We start from the raw sequence: 18,994 nt of genomic DNA, 5'->3' as shown, positions 1-18,994 counted from the left end.
ATACACTTTTAGCCGCCGTAGCGGGCTATGCCGGCTATTAAAGGCCCGCTGCAAAGTTAAAGGCCTGAGCCGAAGGCGATGGACTTTAACACCTTGCCTTCGGCAGGAATTCCAGCCTGGTGCTGGACATTCCAATCGCGGGCGGGGTCGTGACCGAACCCAGCTGTCATGCGCACAGGCCACCCGTGGTTCATGACAGCTGGGTTCCGTCACGAGCATCGCAGGGGTTAACAAAGCAGCGGGACTTTAATTGCCGGTATAGCCCTGCTACGAAGGCCTGTAAGGCTATTAGAACATTCTGCCACTAAAGGGCAGAATGTTCTAACAAATAAAGCAAAGCCTTCAGGGAGCGCGAGGGGATTGGAATCCCCTCAGGCTCCCTGAAACCTTTGTTCACAGCCAGAGCTGTGAACAAAGAAACATTGGAATGTTGGAGCTCCGGGCTTATACCTGCCATTGTAAGCCTGGAGCACTCCATTGTTTTCAATAGAGCTACCAACATTCCAATGTTCTAATATAAGTTTGTTAATCTTGCTTGACAATATAACCATTAAACTGGAGTTAGAAGTACATGGAAGCTGGAGGGGGATTATTTATAAAGTGCCTGTCATTGGTTCACAGACCTGCAGTATCATATGAAATGTCAGCAGTAATGTCATTTATGATGTCATGAAGAGTAAATTATGGTTGGGGAGCTTATAACAGCATAGTTATTTTTTCAGAATGTATTTACTTTATTCGGTTTGTCAGTATGTTCATAGGGAGTATACCCTAGGCATTGCCACTTGGTTTATCCTTTCACCATACCCTATATCCTATATCGCAGCTTCCTGGGTTTGATGGAATAGACGCAAATGTGCTCTGTACATTAGCTGCTCCAATAGCAAATAAGCAGACCCAGTGGGCACAGGAATGACATTTGACCGTGTCCGGACCCTATCTCTTTGTTGCAGTACTCCCTGTGGATCCTACAACTTGCGTCAAGGGAGGATACAACAGCATCCTTTCCAACGTTAAATATTCAGCTTGATTTGGACAAAACCCCTTCTGTCATCCTATATCAATTTTAGTCTAATAGTAAACGGCCTCAGATATGCTGGTCCCTTTGAAAAGAAACTTTGGGCCAGATGTAGGAACCCTAATACCGGTCGGTAACGGCCTTAATTACCGAATTTCGGCCGTTACCGACCGGTATTAGGTATTTGGGATGTAGGTGGCTACATTTCAGATTCGGTAATTTACCGAATAGGTATTTAAGAATTCTGTAAATTACCGAATTCTTAAATACCGATTTGGTAAATTACCGAATCTGAAATGTAGGAAGCACTCAAGTGAGTGCTTTTCACCTGTAAGGATTCGTTATTTACCACCAACTACAAGTTGGTGGTAAATAACGAAAACCGTTAAAAAAGCAATTTTTGGTTATTATTCAGTGCCATGTGGCAGACCTACATGTCCTTAGGGCATGTATGTGTGCCACATGTGCACCCATGCACTATTCGGGGGTGCAACAGGGTGTCAAAGTGACACCCTGCCACCCTTGAAAGGGTTCCCCCTATTACTGATTCGGTATTTACCGATACGGTATTTAACGAATCGGTATTTACCGAATCGGTAATTCCCATTCATTCCTATAGGCCTCCAGGCCCATAGGAATGAATGGGAATTACTGAATCGGTATTTACCGATTCGGTAAATACCGATTCTTAACCCCTTCCGTGCTGCGAACGTCTAACGGTCGTCACGTGCACTACCTCGCTGGTGCTGCGCACGACCGTTGGACGTCCGAATCCCGTTAGCGCGATCGAACGTCCGCACTGGGGCGGAATGTTCGACGCGCTAAACGGGTTAATTACAGAATCTTACTGATTCAGTAATTTTTACCAAAAAATTATCTACATCCCATTTACCTATTCTTAAATACCGAATTGATAAAATTCGGTATTTAAAAATAGGTAAATTGAGATTACCTAAATCTGGCCCTTAATTCCTTAGAGAGGATTCAGTGTATTCTGTGGTTTTCAGAGAACCTCAGCAGACACACTGATGGAACCAACAAGCGTATCAATGGCGAAATTCTACTCTAATCGATGTAACTGTAAGGTTCACTATCATGAATATATAAAACGGGGTACCCACTGCGCTAAAAGTGCCTTTTATAAGACATGTATCAGGGAAGTTCAGAACTCCACACTGGATCTATAAAGACATCACTGTTTCCCCTGGAAATTGATGCTAAGTGAATCCACCTCAGGATCTATACAACATCTTAGGTGATTTAATTTATCAAGAAACCACAGATAGTAGACTCAAGTTAGAAAGGGAAGCCATTGTTTGTAAAAAAAAAAAAATCTCCAGCATCAGAATGTGCAAAGATCTCTCATTGATGATCTTGAACTAGTTGCAAAGTTACATCCTTCTGGACATAAACTGGATATGTCACTGTTGAAAAAAAAGGAAATATGACTGTATTGGCAGAGGATATCTCTTTGGTGGTTTATGCTTCTTTGTAGAGGGAGATGCATTAGGCCCTCTGAAAGAAGCTATTGTGACTCCCCTGGTGAAAAGCCTGCCCAGGATCTTAGTATCAATTTAACTATAGGCCCTTTAGTACGTCAACGTCCTTGGCCAAATAGAGTCCATAGTCACAGCTTAACTCTAAAAATGTCTGGGAGGTAAATCCTAGTTTTATGATTTTCAGTCAGCTTTAGACCTAAACAGAGTAGAGAAGCAGCTGTCTTAGATGTCAGAGAGGGGCTCTCGGAGATCTGAGATAAATCTTGCGGGCTTCCCTTATTCTTCTCGACCTGCGGCCTTTGCTGCCACTGTCATGGTCTTCTTACCTGCCTAGCCCAGGAGTTGTAAAGTAGGGGCAGGGTTCTTGAATGTATGCTCTACTTTTTGACTAATAGACAGCAGTGCTTCCGTAGGTGTTCAAGGACATGCCTCAGGGATGTAGGGTCCATCGCTGTCCTGTGATCGCTCCTATTTAATACACATATATTCCTTTTCGGGGTAATTGGAACACATGGTCTGTGATAGCAGATGTACGCCAAAGTCACCCAGATCCTTCTGTATCTCCATGCAGGCTGCTCCTACATCAGAATCATCATTACCTTTTTATTGACCAAATGCCTGGATGCCCAACAATTAACTTTAAATACCAGACAGTAATATTCTTATACAATTCCCACCGTAATTGCAAACACCTTGTGGTTTCTGACGTATGAGTTGCTTTTGATCTGTAGCATGCTGTGGGGTCAAGCCCATTGGGTTGGAATCCCAAAGAGACACTGCTCTACCACTTGGTCATCCCGCTCACAGCAAAGTAACACGCTAGGTACTTGCAGGTACTTATTGAATTTGTTTAATTAGTTGAAAAAATTACTCCGTTTGTAACTGTGTCAACACTCCTTTTCATTGACGTTGTCAGTGAAATGAGTTTCAGTTTAGAGCCAATCAATCAGTAACTTGTAAAGCGCACTACATACCCGTGAGGGTCTCAAGGCGCTGAGGGGAGGGGGGTGCAGCTACTGCTCGAAGATCCAGGTCTTGAGGAGTCTTCTGAAGGTGAGCAGGTCTTGGGTCTGCCGTAGATGGGTGTGGAGGGTGAGGTTTGCGGAGCCGAGCTGGCGGGCGGGAGTGTGGAAGTTGAGTCTGCTGTTCTGGTAGGCTGGTTCGGTGTTGTGGAGTGCTTTGTATGCGTGGGTGAGGAACAACCACATCTCCAACTCCCACTTCATTTTAGAAGGGAAGGCAGCTGAATTCCGGATTAAGGAGCAAGTGTCCTAACTGACTTGGACCTGAGTGAGGACTGTCAGCTTCAAGTTTGCCCAACCCCAGAGAATTCTGTATTCGCTTGAAGAAGATTGTCAGGTGATAAGCGGCTAACCACAAAGCTTTGGGGGTATACTTGGAAGTAGCAATAGTGACTTTCTCAACAAATTACCAAACTTTTTACTAAGTGTTACAGTGCTTAGCAGCAGGGGCGGCTCCTCTTCAAAACTGATACGCATCGCCCCGCCTGCGAGCACAGCAGGCAAACACAAATAAATAAAATGGCATATCAATTTCATTTTATTTTGCCACCTCTCACACTGTGTATACCGTGAGGGTGGGGGAGGGTGGGGGAGGGGCTGGATCCTGCGATTGCAGGATGACTGCTTCCCCTGACAGTACGTATGTCGAATTAGCCAACTGTCTTGCAACAGCCAGTACAACGTGTGCACTGCAGTCCCAGCAATCCAAGAGCAGTGAAACAGCCTGGGGATTGTTGGCACAGACCCCCAGACTCAAAATGAGCACTGGTTTAGCCTGCTCCAACCAATCCTGCTGCTGCTCTCACGCTGAAAAAAGCACGAGAGCAGCCCTAGTATTGGTTGGATTTGTATTCCACTGGGCAGGAAGGAAGTCCTTTCCTTTCCTGCTCATGGGCACAAGGATCGCCGTTAGAGAAGTGCTGCACTATGCCGGGCCCGCATGTATGGCGAGTTGTACGCCATCGTATTTTGTTGTTGCTAGCCGCCACTTCTGTGCATCTTTAAGGTGTAATTAATTAGCATATTATGAAAACACCATATCAAGTGACTGCCGTGAAATTCTAACAGTGAGCTTTGACGTCTTTTGTAAAATGATTGTTCATTGATATACATTTTTATTCCCTCCGCTGTTTTCTTTTTCTTTTAGATATTTATTCATTTGTTTGTAGCCATCGAGACTCTAGGTTTGTTTCTGACATCTGACACGTAAATTAAATAAATACAATAGAAACAGTGACAGCTTTGATAATATAAAGGTTGATGTGATATGTAATGTCACAAGTAATTTAATCAATTTTGTAATTTATGTCATTTATGACATCACAGGAGGTCAAGAGGAGTGCATTGCAGAAGGTATGAGTGCCGACGTCAGTATAAGTAGGGAAGGTCAAAGATGTTTTAGGTTTTGATTTACAACCGTAGCATTCTTCCCCTAATGTTTTTCAGGAGAATTGGGATTTCTTTCGTTATCAGGTTGGATATTTACTATTTGTAGTAGAAAACCATAACTTCCCTTAACAAATATGTTGTTATTGAAACCCCTTAGGGGCAGGCAACGACAAAAAGACTATGGACCTGATTCACAAGGGGCCTTCGCACTCTTGGATGAGGTCACACAGTCGTGGGGGAGTCACCGCACTGGGGGCGGAATCTTCTCAATGAGATGAGAATTCTCAGCTCTGAGTGTGGAAGTCCTTTGGTGAATCATGCCCTTAGTTTGGGAAATCTGGCAGAATTCCATATACATAGACCTTTGGAATCTCTAGAGGAGCATCTGTTGGCTGTTAGTGGAATTCAGCTTTTTGCTTCTGTGTAATATGATTGAGGGTATTGCTTGCTGTTAGCAAAATGGCAGGATTGATTGTTTATGCAATCTATGACGTAATCTGCTGGATGTAAAGATAGTATCAAGAAGCACACTAATATCTAAAGCAATTCTAATTTCAAGTACAATATAATCTTTCAAATCATGTATGAAACATATGTAGACGGGAGTCTTGATAGTTCTTGAATTCAGGTATGTTGCTTTTATTTTCACAGTTAGAAGAATGAATACATGCATCAGCCCAGCCAACGCATTTCGTCCGTAAAAGGACTTCATCAGGGTTAAAATATGACTTGATATCAATACTAATGGAGCAAATACTTACCCTGTCCTACATTGGCAGGGTATGCCCAGACGCGGGGCCCTTGCTCACTTTACCACTGGATTCAAGCTAGCCTGGCTGATGACGGCTGTTAGCCAGAAACCGGTCCCACGATGCTTGTTTCCGTTCCAGTGAAGACATGGCTTGGCAATTCGGGCTGGACTGTTCCCATGAAGCACAGGGTCAAGACTGATTTGCATATGGCTGTGTCTGAACTGGGGTGGCAAAGAGAGCTAAAGAACGATGATGGATTCAACCCAGATCTGTGACTAAGGGTGAGTGTCTGAAAAGTTTCAGCGCTCCATCCATCATCTCCTTGTGTTTGATCAGTACTAATGAACCAAGACTTGCAATGGGGATTAACTATATTTTGTGTTGTGAATCCCCCGTAGCGTGCTATCAATCACCTAAATTAAAGCCTTGGTTCTTCGGTTGAGATAAGAATTTCAAAGAGTGGAGTGATTCTTTATTGATGAATAGATGCAGTTGAATCTTATCAGAAAAAATCCTTCTTGATTCATTTATAATCGCTGGGATTCCCCATAGCGTAAAGAAGGTAGGGCCTCCTGAGAAAATATCCTCAGTCTTCTTGCCAGACGTCTATCTGTGAGTGACCTCTGCTGGATGTCCCTGAAATTGAATAATTTCATTTCTTTGGAATGTATGTGAAGACCTCAATTGACTGTCAATGTAAATGCAGTTTTTTCACTATGGAATGCCTGAGTATTCATCTGCAGGCTATCAGTAAAGTTGCAAGCGTAGTTCATTCTTGAATCTCCCTGAGGACATATGTCGGCAAGCAGAGGAATTTCAGTGTTTTAATTCATTCAATCTCACAGAGGACACCGGTTGGCTATATGTACATAGGTTATATTTCTGTAGCACAAACCTAGTCAAAAGGAAGGGGAGCCCTGTACAGGGTCAATGAAAAGCATACAGTCAAGGAATGCTAGGAGAGGTGGCTGGTTTGTGAATGGTTAATGTATTGTGATGTAGTGTTTTTTAAAGAGAAGTGTCTTCAATTCTTTCCTACTTTGGAGCAGTGTTGAGCTTGTCTGCAAGCTAAGCGGGGATACTGCTCTTGATGGCTTTGTAAATGATGCAGTTGATTTTAAAGTAAGTAAGCAGGTATTTTCTAAAGCGCATAAATGCCAAGGCGTCTTAACGCTAGGAAGTGCTATTACCAATCAGGAGACCGGGAGACATACTTAGACCTTCAGAAGCAAAGAGCCAAGTATTCAAGTATTTGTGGGAAAAACTTATACCTCCCACCCACAATTTGCCTTCCAGGCCCGTGGGATGACCACCAGTCAAGCTTGGATGATCTAAGATCGCGTCAAGGGACATGGCACCTAAGTGACTTCTGAAAGACCGCAGGGCCAGAACCACAGAGGGCCTTGTGGACAATGCATAAGGCCTTCAATTTCACCCTAGCCTTGACAGGCAGCCAGTGCAAGTCCCTAATGGTCTGTGATACTGGACTAAATTTGGGGATTTTTAGTAGTATGCGGGCTGCCACATTCAGCAAAGATTGGAGCTTCAGCTGCATGTGCTTTTGTTCCCCCAAATAGAGAGCATTACAGTAGTCTATCTTCTATAGAGCCAAGGCAACTATTACCGTTTTTGTAGATCTAATGGGAAGAAAGGGAAGATCTTTTTTTAAGGCCTTCAAGGTATGAAAACATGAAGATGTGACGTGATTGATTGATCTGAAAAGGACAGTTGATCATCAAGAATGATTCCCAGATGTTTTACTTTTCGAACAGGGGATGGGCACGGTCCAGAGATGGCCGGGTACCATGAAATGTTCCATAAGAAAGTATGATGTCCAAAAAGTAAGACCTCAGTTTTCTCAGTATTCAGCTTGAGACAATTTTTCTGCATCCATCTGGTAATGTGTGCCATACAGTTGTTAAACTCCTTGGCCACTCAGGCTGACTCAGATGAAAAAGATACCACTATTTGTGGATCATCTGTGTAAAAAATTGTCGAAAAACCATGTGATCGAATTACCAAATGTAATGCTTAAGGCGGACAAGGGTCTAGTGGAGATCCGGGTTTAGTAATTTCCAGAATTCTTATCGCTCTTTCCAACGTCAACGAGGAAATTTTTTTGAAGCCGACCTGTGTGTCCTTAAAGTTATCATCTGAATTTATATGAGCAGGGCAGGCTGACTCGGCCAGGTGTTGTGTTTTAAGCATGGGCGAATTTTGTGAATCTGGCGTTCGCGAATTTGAGTATTTGCGAACTCGCAATCTGCAAAATCCGCGAATTCTCGCGAATTTGCGTTTTTTAATTATTTTTTGTGTTCGCAAGGGTTTCTGCCAGTTCGCGAGGGTTACTTGTCAGCTCGCAACGGTCGCGACTATGTTGTTTCTACGTCTGATTCATCATCACAGGTTCCCAGCACCCTCTGTTTCACCACTGCCACCCTCTGTTTCACCCATGCCACCCTCTGGTACATCAATGCCACTCTCTGGTTCATCACTGTAGATTATGGGGGGGAAAATCAAGCACACCTGCCCTGCTTCAACTGACATGAATTAATTTGGGGTTGATTTATTAATGTGTCACTGTTTTAAAATTCCAGTCTGGCACCTGCTTCCTTATCTGTAATTTGCTTTCTGTTGCAGTGCAATTTTTTTTCCAGGACCTTTGTGGCCTACTTGTAGCTATTCTATGAGCCTGCTGTGAGGGTCAGAGCAGGGTCATAGAATTGTTGCAACTAGCAACTGAACTCTGGAGGGGCCCCAGTCAGGAAGCACTACAGGGAATGGTTACTAATGATGAGTTTGAACTTTTGCACCTGCTGAGTGCTTTCAGTTTTGCAAAACTCATTTTTCTGCAGAACAGCAACTGTAATGCCCCAAACAAACATAGGCAACTGAACTCTGGAGGGGCCCCTCAGGAAGTACTACAGGGAATGGTTACTAATGATGAGTGAACTTTTGCACCTGCTGAGTGCTTTCAGTTTTGCAAAACTCGTTTTTCTGCAGAACAGCAACTGTAATGCCCCAAACAAACTTACTTGTGAAAGTTGATTTCTAATCCAAAAGTGATCCAAAGAAAGTCAAAAGGCCTCAAATCCAAAAAAGTGCAGGCAAATGTCAACCTGAGAAGTTATTCTGATAAAAATCATCATTTTCAGAAGGTCTATGCTTCTTGCTAGTGGATTTCTTGTGCAGAATTGCAAATTTTGTAATTTCGGGAGTGCGAGATTGTTGCTGCCCGCCGCACCTACATGTTCGCAATTGCGAACTCTCGTGATGCGTCGCCAAACTCCCGCGGGATCCCGCAGCAAGATCCAAAATGGCGCAGCACTCGCAAAATATCGAGAAAAACAACTCGGCAAACGCTGAATGACGGTAAGTGAACGCCGCACGCCACAATATTGTATCACCAAGAAAAAAAATCCGCTGCGTGCAAATTTGCGGATTTTCGGTCAATTCACGAGAGTTCGCGGATTGCGAATTTACCGAAAATCCACAAAATCCGCGAGCGGAACGGATTTTCCGCCCATGCTTATTGTGTATTCTGATAGGCAGAGAACTTCTCATAGACAACATTTACTATGCTGAAAAACAAATTCAGCAAGTTTGTTGCAGTAATCCTGACCAGGAGTACACGGTTTACTCTGATCAAAGTTTGAAAGTGCAGTGACAGTTTTGAAAAGTTCTCTGGTTGAGTTCTTGGCTGAACTAATTTTCTCAGTAAAGAAGTGCGATTTTGCTGAGGCAATAACTGCTTTATACTCTTCAATTGCTATTTTGTAATTATTCTTCCCTTCCAGTGAGTAGTCTTTCCTCCATCTTCGCTCTTGTGCCCTACATTTCATCTTAAGTTTTTTTCAGCTCGGCCGTGTACCATGGAGCTCATGGATTTTTCCTGTGGCTTAGTTTGTGTTTTTCTGGGGCAAGCATGGTAACTGCAGAATCAATGCAGCTTGCAAAGCTCAGGGCCGCAAAGTCAATATCCGTATCTAAACATGGAATGTGACTGTTTAAAGCTAGGTCAAGCTCCAGTGTGTTTATCTTCTGCCAAGGGTGCATTTGCATAGAATTTACCACGGTGAAGGCTGGCAAAGGGGCACCACTGGAGTTCTATCAGGATTGGAGTGTTGCAATTATATTTCTTCAGGGCCTGGTGGACCTGCTGTGGCTTGTAAGATGTCCTTAAGGGTTATCAGTGTGGACTCTGAGAGGACATGGAGCAGGGCATTGCCACCATCCAGATGCCACAGTACTGAAGACATTTTCTGGAAGAGTGTTTCACTTTGTTTAGAAGAGAGAGCTGCTACCAGTCAGTCTTTGTTTCTTGGCAATGTGTTCATTGCGGGTGAGGCTGGTGTCTAGTGTGAATACAGGTGACTTGGCATTGGGTGAAAATTATGGTTTGAATCATTCAGAGTCTGCATGATGTGCTAGTAGTGCTTGGGGCGCTGATTGTCTGAAGCAGTGCACATTTTCAAATACAGTGCTGGTGAATCCTGATGCTGTTTTCTGGAAGTAGAGCACCTGATGGCTCCATGAAAAGGATACAGATGGCTGGGGCAGTCTGGAACCCAGGGAGATACCGCAGGAAACCGGAATCTTTTGGGACCTGGAGGTGCCAATTGGAACAAACTTGGAAAGCTAGAAAGAGAAGCAGTGAAGGACGCTTCCTGTGAATGCCTTTTGAGACTTCAAGAAGCATAAGAGGGTGAGATGGTCAACTGTGTTGATGGCAGCTGAGATGTCCAGCAATATCAGGAGGCAAGGGTCATTTTAATCCGTGGTCAGGAAGGCATCATTCACGATGGGTAGCAGTCTACGTGCTGCAGCATGGTCTAAAGCCAGACTGGTGGTCATGCAGGAGATGGTTAGAACGAATGTGATTATGGAGGTGACCATACACTGCTGTTTTTTAATGATCTTGCCGATGAATGATGATCGGCCAATAGGTGACGAGATTATCAGTGCCTAGTGTACTTTTCTTTAGTCGGGGGAGGATGTAGCCTGTCTTGAGACCTTTTGGAAGATTTCTTTGGGGAGGATGGCATTGACAATGGTGATCGAGATCTTTGACAAACGTCTTTGATGAAGGAAGAGCCTAAGACATCATCTTAATAAGAAGGGGATTTGAAGGAGTGAAGTATGTCTGCGAGATCTGCCATTAATAGTGCATTAAAGGCTGGCCATTGGAGGATTTTAAAGTAAGGGGTGGGCTTAAGAGATAGAGCAGGCTTGGTGTTGCCAATGTGTTGTCGAATCGTCAGCACTTTTTTCCAATGAAGAGTTTGCTTTTCTGATTCTTTCATGGAATAACCAATTACACCTTTTAATTTATGTACTTTATTTAATTGGAAATTACATTTTGTCCAAATAGACATCATGGTGCTTTACAAAGATGAGGAGGAAGAATTTTTTTAACATTTACCTTCAGGGTGAACGGCTAAACAACGCCTAAAAATCAGTAGGAAATATCTGTTAGCCAGGTAACATTTTGAACATCTAAGACATGTTAGGCAATTACAAGGTATATTCAGACCAGAAGTAGAGAGAGGGGGTGATACTAGCTGCATCTTTGGATCGGATGTGTACGTGGTTATATGTGTAGAAGGGGTAAATATAAATAAATTGCAGGATGGTGAAGTGGCCGGTAGGTGTTTAAATATGTTTTTATTATGTGAGAAGAAGGGTAGGTATTAAGGTAAATACAGAAAGCTCAGGGAGATATGAGAGAGAGAGAGACATCAAACGATGAGCATATGGGAGGTTAGGGTAAGAGGAAAAGGTGTATAGGAAACGGTACATGAAAAATAGATGGTGCATTTATTTTTAAATTCCCCAAGCCCATGTAATTATTGCCATTTGTCATCACAGACAGTTTACAGGACAAAGTACATCCAAATCAAACTACTTTGCAGAAACCATTTTTTACTCTATCCGTACACTGTGGTTCTCACACAAATGTCGCTCATGAACCCATCGAATGCCTCTTGTGGACCTGTGAAGCTTAGTTTCCATAATGCTCCTCTTCTGACAGGGTTCAAGGGCCAGGTTTCCTCTAATATCCTCTTTGGCAGCAGGCAGCTTGCTTTTTGGGTTGAAGCCTACCAGCTTGTGAAAAGTCTTCTTTACGGACATCCTGAAAGCTTTCCTGGGAATACATTCTACCTATTGCTTACCATTGGTTTTTGTGGTTTGTAACTAACATTTTCTTGCCTTCTATTTGCTACCTTTATTTGGATTAGGCTGTCCAACATGTCTTGGTCCCTCCCATGGAGCATAGCCTGTTAACCATTGCTCCTTGTATTCTTCTACAAGTGCTCACTTTCGGTAAACAAACTGTTAAATTGTGTTCTTCTTTTGTCATATTCACAATGCAATTAGAGACAGAGGTCAAATGGCAGGCTCTGAATTCCAAAGGAATTTGGTGGTAACTTTTTTTCACTGACTTCAAAGTGAGAGGATTTATGTGACAATCGTGCTAGATACCGGGGTTTGGAAACGAAAAGTTTTTTTCTAGCTCGGAACAAAATTTAAATATCTGTAAATGAACTGTGCATTTTATTTGCACTTCGGGTGTTTTGTGTTATTCTTGGGAACGCGGGTACCCCCAGTCAGAACGGTGTGTCCTGGGCAGGTCTGGAGGTGCCCGGGTGAGGGAGGGTGATAGGCAACTTACCCTCTACCGCATGCTTGGTCCAGGGGCTTCCGTTAGCCCACCAGGGTTCTGGCAGTGGCAAAGTGCGTACGGACCTCCATCACGTAGACGCAACTTACTTAAAGGTTCCCTGAACCAATGCAAGTTTTGAGAGGGGCGTAGTCACCAGTGGTGCCACAGGTGCAGTCGCACCAGAGCCCAGTGTCTAGAGGGCCCCCAAAAAGCCAAATTCTTGCCTTATTTTACTATCCACCATGGGCTCAGGGTATCCATTTTCTGTGCCTGCACAAGGGACTGCGGCACGTTTGCTGCACCACTGTCTTTGGAGGGGGCGTTCAAGGAGGCCCTTTGGCGCAGTCTTGAACACTCGCCCGCTATTGGCTGCTCTGCTGACGCCTGACGGGTGTTTTATTGTAGCGCCGAGCTCTTCTCTCGAGATTGTCTTACAGTAACAGACTTGTGCGCACGGCGTTGCCCACTCGTGCCAGCAGCCGTGGACAGGTTCCTGCTCAATCAAATTAGACCCGGAACTGGACGCATTTTAACATGCATGGGGCCGGGAAACCCTGTGCGCCTTTGGCGCTTAAAGTTTGGGATGCACCGCGCATGCGGAAGGAGCTATGAAGTGGTCAAAATCAGTGTGGGTGCTATATTTAAAACCATTTAAATGAAACCGACTCCCCCTCCCCTACCGGCCCTCGGATGATTAATACTTTTTCAGTTTTCTCACTGTCTGTCTTATTTAGTTCCTCGAGTGCATGGAGGCCCGTGCTGGATTTGTAAGCACTTTATACGTGTGGTGTAATGACCGCTGGTCTAATGCCCTTATCAGTAGAACCGGTTTCATGGGACACGAGACAGTGGCGGTATGGAAAATTCAAAACATACTTGCATAGATTTCTCTTCTTTAAGGCTGAACCTCTCCTCTACAGTTCCATCTCCAGTGTATACATGCTCACTAAGCCAGGGGGTGGATTGTTAAATGAATACATATTCTTGTGCACCCTGTGAACTGAAGGGCTTCTAGGTGCATCCATGGTTCCGGAGTTGAGCTAGGGATTCGCCCAGGATCACATCGTTTGTTCGAGCTCGGACATTGTGATACAGTCCTTTGCTCTTTATTTTACAGATGACTGTTTTTGAGAGCCATCTCTGCTGTCACAAGGAGAGTGACCCTCTGCCCTACATTCTTTTTGGACACCCAGTGCCAGTTTTCCTATTAGTAGAGATCAGAATCGTAGTCTTATGCTGACCCAGCACTACAACTCCCAGAATGCCGAGTGTTATTGAATGGAACGCCAGGGGCCCTCTCGTGATCCGGTTCTTTCCGCTGCGTGGGTTTCACTGACCGTGGAGCTCGGAGACACGAAGGGGCAGTCACTGCCATGTGTTTCCGGGCTCTTCAGCCCACGCACTAATTCTGAGGTGTTTAAAATTAATGCATTCGCTGTAGACATAACACGCGGACACCTCCTGGTCGGCCCCGCGCAGAGATACTCGAGCAGGGAAGGGACCCGGGACTGGCTTCGAGGCACTTGAAGTTACCTGAAATCTGATCCTATTCTGGAGCTGAGCGGATCTGTGACGTGGCTGCAGGATAAAGGGTGTTGGGAAAGAGTACAGGGCAGAGTCATCTGAATAATTAAGTTATACAATTACAATGTGCGGTGCACTTAAAGCTCTGTGCCTCTCCCTCGGTGTGGGCATGGCGAAGCGCCCTGTGCGCCCCCCTCTCCCAGTGCCTTTTATCTGCAGAATGAAAAAGTCAAACCTGAGTGAGATAAATGTTGTATACACAAGCCGTAGTGCCTGGCGGTGTTGGAGGGCGCTGGCTGTTTTCCTCTCAGAATTGGGGACCGGTTGTTTTGGATACAGAAGGATCACTTTCACATAAAGGCAGGGGTATTTTCCTTATTGATAGCGGATCTGCCAGCCACTCTGAGAACGGTGAGGGGTGCCAGTCCAAAAATAGATGGGTAGCATGTGGCATGCTTACTTTATGCAGACAATTTGGTGTTTGTGGACCAAGCTTAAAGTGTTTGGTGAGTACTGTAGTCAGAAGAGATTAACAGTAAACCTGGAAACAACTAAGAGTGTGTGCTTCGGTAAAAAGGAAGGTTGTCAACTGGTTCTGTGGCTCCGTAAAATTGTAGATAGTTAAGGAGTACAAATACCTGGTTATTTGGTTTGAAAAATCTATAATGTGGACATTTGAAAGCATTAAAGCTGTGGGCTCTATCCTCGGTCCCTCCCCGCCCCACACTCTATCCCTCCCCCGCCCCACACTCCATCCCTCCCCCGCCCCACACTCCATCCCTCCCCCACCCCACACTCCATCCCTCCCCCACCCGACACTCCATCCCTCGCCCACACTCCATCCCTTGCCCACACTCCATCCCTCGCCCTCTTGCCCTGCGTCTATCTTTTGCCCTCCCTCTATCTATCTATCGCCCTCACTATCCATCACATCACCACAGCATCACTCAGGGGCACCACAACATCACTATGCGCTACCACAGCATCACTGAACGCCACAGCATCACTCGTCGCCGCCACAACATCATTCACAACATCATTCAGAGCCACCGCAGCATCAATCTTCGCAACACCTGATTCAAATATGTTCTCTCAATGTTTCAAACTTTATTACAAATGTCACAATTTTTTTTTAATATTTCACTTGTGTTCTTGTATTTTCATCACAATAAAATACACTAAACATAATCTTCCAAAAAGTTATTTTCAAAAGTTTAAGCTATTGCCATTATAAATTACAATAACTTTTATTTAAGTATTAATTATTGAAAAAAATACAACCCATTGTTATTTTTAATATTAATACATCCAAGTCATGTAAATACAACACATATTGCATTGCAAATGCTATAGGTGTCACGTTTGCAAATGTTAACACTATTGGCATTGTAAATGACAAAGTTATTAATTTCGCTATTTTCAAAACAAAAACATAAATAAAACATTTGTCATTTACAATACTAATACCTCTAACTTTACTAATGCGAGACCTATTGCATTGCAAATGCTTGTTAAGGAGGTCGTGGTTCAGGCACAGGTCGTTGTTTGGGAGTCGTTGTTAAGCCCACTTGTTGTAAGGGATTCGTTATTCAGGTTGTTTCCTCTACACTACACCACTCCACTCTACTCTACAACACTTCGCACTATGCCACCCCACTCTCTGACACTTTATTCCACTCTACCCTTTGCCATTCTGACATTCCACTCGACTCCCCTCCACTCTATGCCACTCCACTCTATAAAATGTTACTCTACAACACTCCACTCTTCTACAATTTATGTCACTCTATGCCACCCCACTCTATAACACTCTATGCCAGTTCACTCTAGGTCACTCTAAGCCACTCCACATTAAGACACTTTATGCCAATCCACTCCACGACTCTACTCCACTCTATGCCACTCCACTCTAAGCCACTTCACTCCACCCCACTGTATGATACTTTACTCCATGACACTGCACTCCACACCATGCCGTGCAACTCTACTATACGGCACTCCACTTACTCTATGCACTTTACTCCACTCTATGCCCCTCCACTCTATGCCCTTCCACTCTATGCCCCTCCACTCTACGCCCCTCCACTCTACGCCCCTCCACTCTACGCCCCTCCACTCTACGCCCCTCCACTCTACGCCCCTCCACTCCAAGACACACCACTCTATTCCACTCTATGACACTCCACAGTGCTCCACTTTACACACCTCAACTCTACGATATTCTACTCGCCTTTACTCCACTGTACGCCACTCTACTCTAAGACTCTCTACCTAATTCCCTCCACGACAATCCATGCCACTTTACTCCACTCTATGCCACTCCACTCTATGACACTCTCCGACTCTCCACTCTGACACTCTTCTCTATGACACTACACTCTTCAACACTGTACTCCATTTTACTCCACTCTACACCACTCCACTGTATGGCACTCTATTCTACCATATTCTATGTCACTCCACGACCCTCTACTCCACTATACCACACTCTACTCTACAGCATTCTACACCACTCTATGCCACTCCACTCTACAACACTCTACTTCATTCCACTCCACTACTTCCCTCTACAGCACTCCAATGTACGCCACTCTATTGCAATCCATTTCATGACACTTTATGCCACTCCACTCTAGAACATTCTACTCCACTGTATGGCACTCTACGACACTCTACTCCACTGACCTGTTCTATTGTGTTTATGTGAACATCAGTACTACGTTCATAAACTTGTTTGTTTGTTTTGCAATGAAGATAAGGGTTTTTGTTACATAAGTTAGTGCTACTTGTGCAGGGCTGCTCGTGTTGTCTTTTACCATCAGTGTGTGCTGGTCCTTATCCCATTTAATTCTACATTCAAGATGCCCATCTGATTGTTACTGTCTCATGTATTAGGTAGCCGCTCTTGCCTGTTTGCATAAGTCATAGCATTTTGAAGTCCTCCACTCTTTATTCAGACAATAACCATATTATATTCTGCTCAGAAGTTGTCCAAATCAGGAAGATATCTTCAATGGAGGAAATTGTTACATCAGTACCAAGAGCTGGTCATCTTTGCGGTTAGGGCCATGCTGCTATTTCCATGGTCATGTTCATGCAGAAGGGTGCTCTGCGACTAGAACTCAGCACCAGAGAGGAATTGCAGGGGAGTTTAGTGCTGGGCAAACGTGTGCCTTTTATTCGTCTCTCTTTCATGTTTTCTGATTTCGCTGCACGCTTAAGAAAGCCTCTGTTCTATGTTGTCGGAGTTGCCATTTCTGTTTTACTGCTCCCTGCTCCGGGTGCAACTAGCTATTGAAGAGTTGACTAAGATTTAATTTGCATAAGATTACCATATAAGTCTGGTTATGTAAAAAGAAAATATTAAGAATAACAATGACTACAATAATGCCCTGAAGAAGTTCCATATGTGGAACAGATCAGGTTGGTTGTTTTATTGATGATCACTGTGGCAGGTCTGCTGGCAACTGCGGAAATATTCAAAGTTTGAAATAAAAATATTGGTTTTACTCTGTGTTTTGAATTCAAAGAGCACTTTATTCATCAAGATCAAGTGCCTTGAACTACCATTTCAAAGATGGCGGTCTGGTAAGGAAGCTCTGCCCGAGGTTCCCAATCTAAGATTCCTTTCCTGTGATGTCAGTTCCTGTTGAATTATATATTAGAAGGCCTCTTCCAGAGATGGCTAAATCACACTGCAATTGCTCCCATACTTTTTGTCACATACATTTGGATCTTCCTTTGTAACTCCTGCTGCATGTCTTTGCCTAGCTCTTTCCTTTTCCCTGGTGTCAAAGGGAGATTGGCTCCTTGCTATTTACTTTTGCATTAATTGTTAACTTCAATGAAGCAACAACAAGACAGCTGAGGAGGATTTTCTGCACTTTGTAGCTTTCTCCTTCTAAACGGGGCCCTCTAAATAAGACACTTAACTCCCTTAATGTGAACTATTCTGTGCCCAGCAGCACTATGGCTACTTGGAGGATTCTCCCATTCCTCTGCAATGAAGAAAGAAACTCAACACACCATTTCACCATACAGTTCTTGACAGAAATCTATGCTAGGAAATCCCTAGGAAGTTAAGTACACATTTTTATCCAGTATTAGCTCTTGGTTGTTTGCCCAGCAAAGAAGAAATGAGAAAATTAACACAGCTATTTTCTTTGTGAAAGTTTTCAAATAGATAAACAATGGTAGTATGGTACCATGTGCGTACCCATTGCAGTTCCACTAATTTGAGTTACACTGTATATTGTCTTTGAATGTGAGATTATAACCTGCATGGACCTTGATGTTGTAGCAAGTTCCTAGAGCATTAATCCTCCCTTGCACTGGATGGTTATGTTAGCACTTTCACAAAGGGAACCAGGTTCCAGTTTGGCGAGATGCTCAAACATCCTTTGATTCTGGGCAAACCACTTAATCTCCCCGAGCCTAAAAATGAATGTGTCAGTCTGTAATGCAACTGGTGTACGTGTAAAGTGCTCTGATACCTTCGGGTCGAGGTCGTGCTATATAAAACTGCAAAAAAAATGTGTCTATTTTGGAGGTGGCTAGTAAAATTCAGTTTGTTGATTAAATCAGTTGCATTTAAATGTGTGTCTGTCTTCCGTGTGAGACATTTATAGTATTTTCTCATCAGGAAATATTCTTTTCTGTGAACACTCTAGAACCCAGAAGGTTATCAATGCCCAGGGGTGTTCTTAGTTACTTGGAATGATATCCATGGTCTGCTCTCTTAAGGTCTGAGGAGTGTTGACATAATTCAAGCAAACGTCATTGGAGCCAAGGAGCTGGTGGCTTGTTTAAGAGTTTGTATATTTTTCATCAGAGACATTCAGATTTTTCCATGATTGTGTGTGAATTCTGGCTAGAACCAGTTTATTATGAAGATTATAGGGTTATTGGAGGGGAAGAGCATTCAAAGTATTGCACTGGGGGTGAAGTGCATTTAAAGTATTGCACTGGAGATTAAAAGATTTCACAGTATTGCATTTGAGAAAAAAGCAGTCACAGTACTGCACTGGAGGTGAAGAGCATTTGCAGTATTGCATTGATGGTGAAGAGCATTCACAGTATTGCACTGGAGGTGAAGAGCATTCACAGTATTGCACTGGAGGTGAAGA

At 43.8% G+C, this 18,994-nt stretch overlaps 1 protein-coding gene across 1 annotated transcript in view; it reads right to left on the bottom strand.

Annotated features, from left to right (window-relative positions):
* Nucleotides 1–18,994, bottom strand: part of RGS6 (regulator of G protein signaling 6) — a 1,185,454-nt gene that overhangs the window by 527,615 nt on the left and 638,845 nt on the right. The gene's annotated exons all lie outside the window — the stretch shown is intronic.

The sequence above is a fragment of the Lissotriton vulgaris genome, chromosome 9 (assembly GCF_964263255.1).
Source record: "Lissotriton vulgaris chromosome 9, aLisVul1.2, whole genome shotgun sequence".
NCBI lineage: Eukaryota > Metazoa > Chordata > Amphibia > Caudata > Salamandridae > Lissotriton > Lissotriton vulgaris.
Note: the sequence above shows the minus strand (reverse complement) of the source record. Positions and strands in the feature narration are given on the sequence as shown.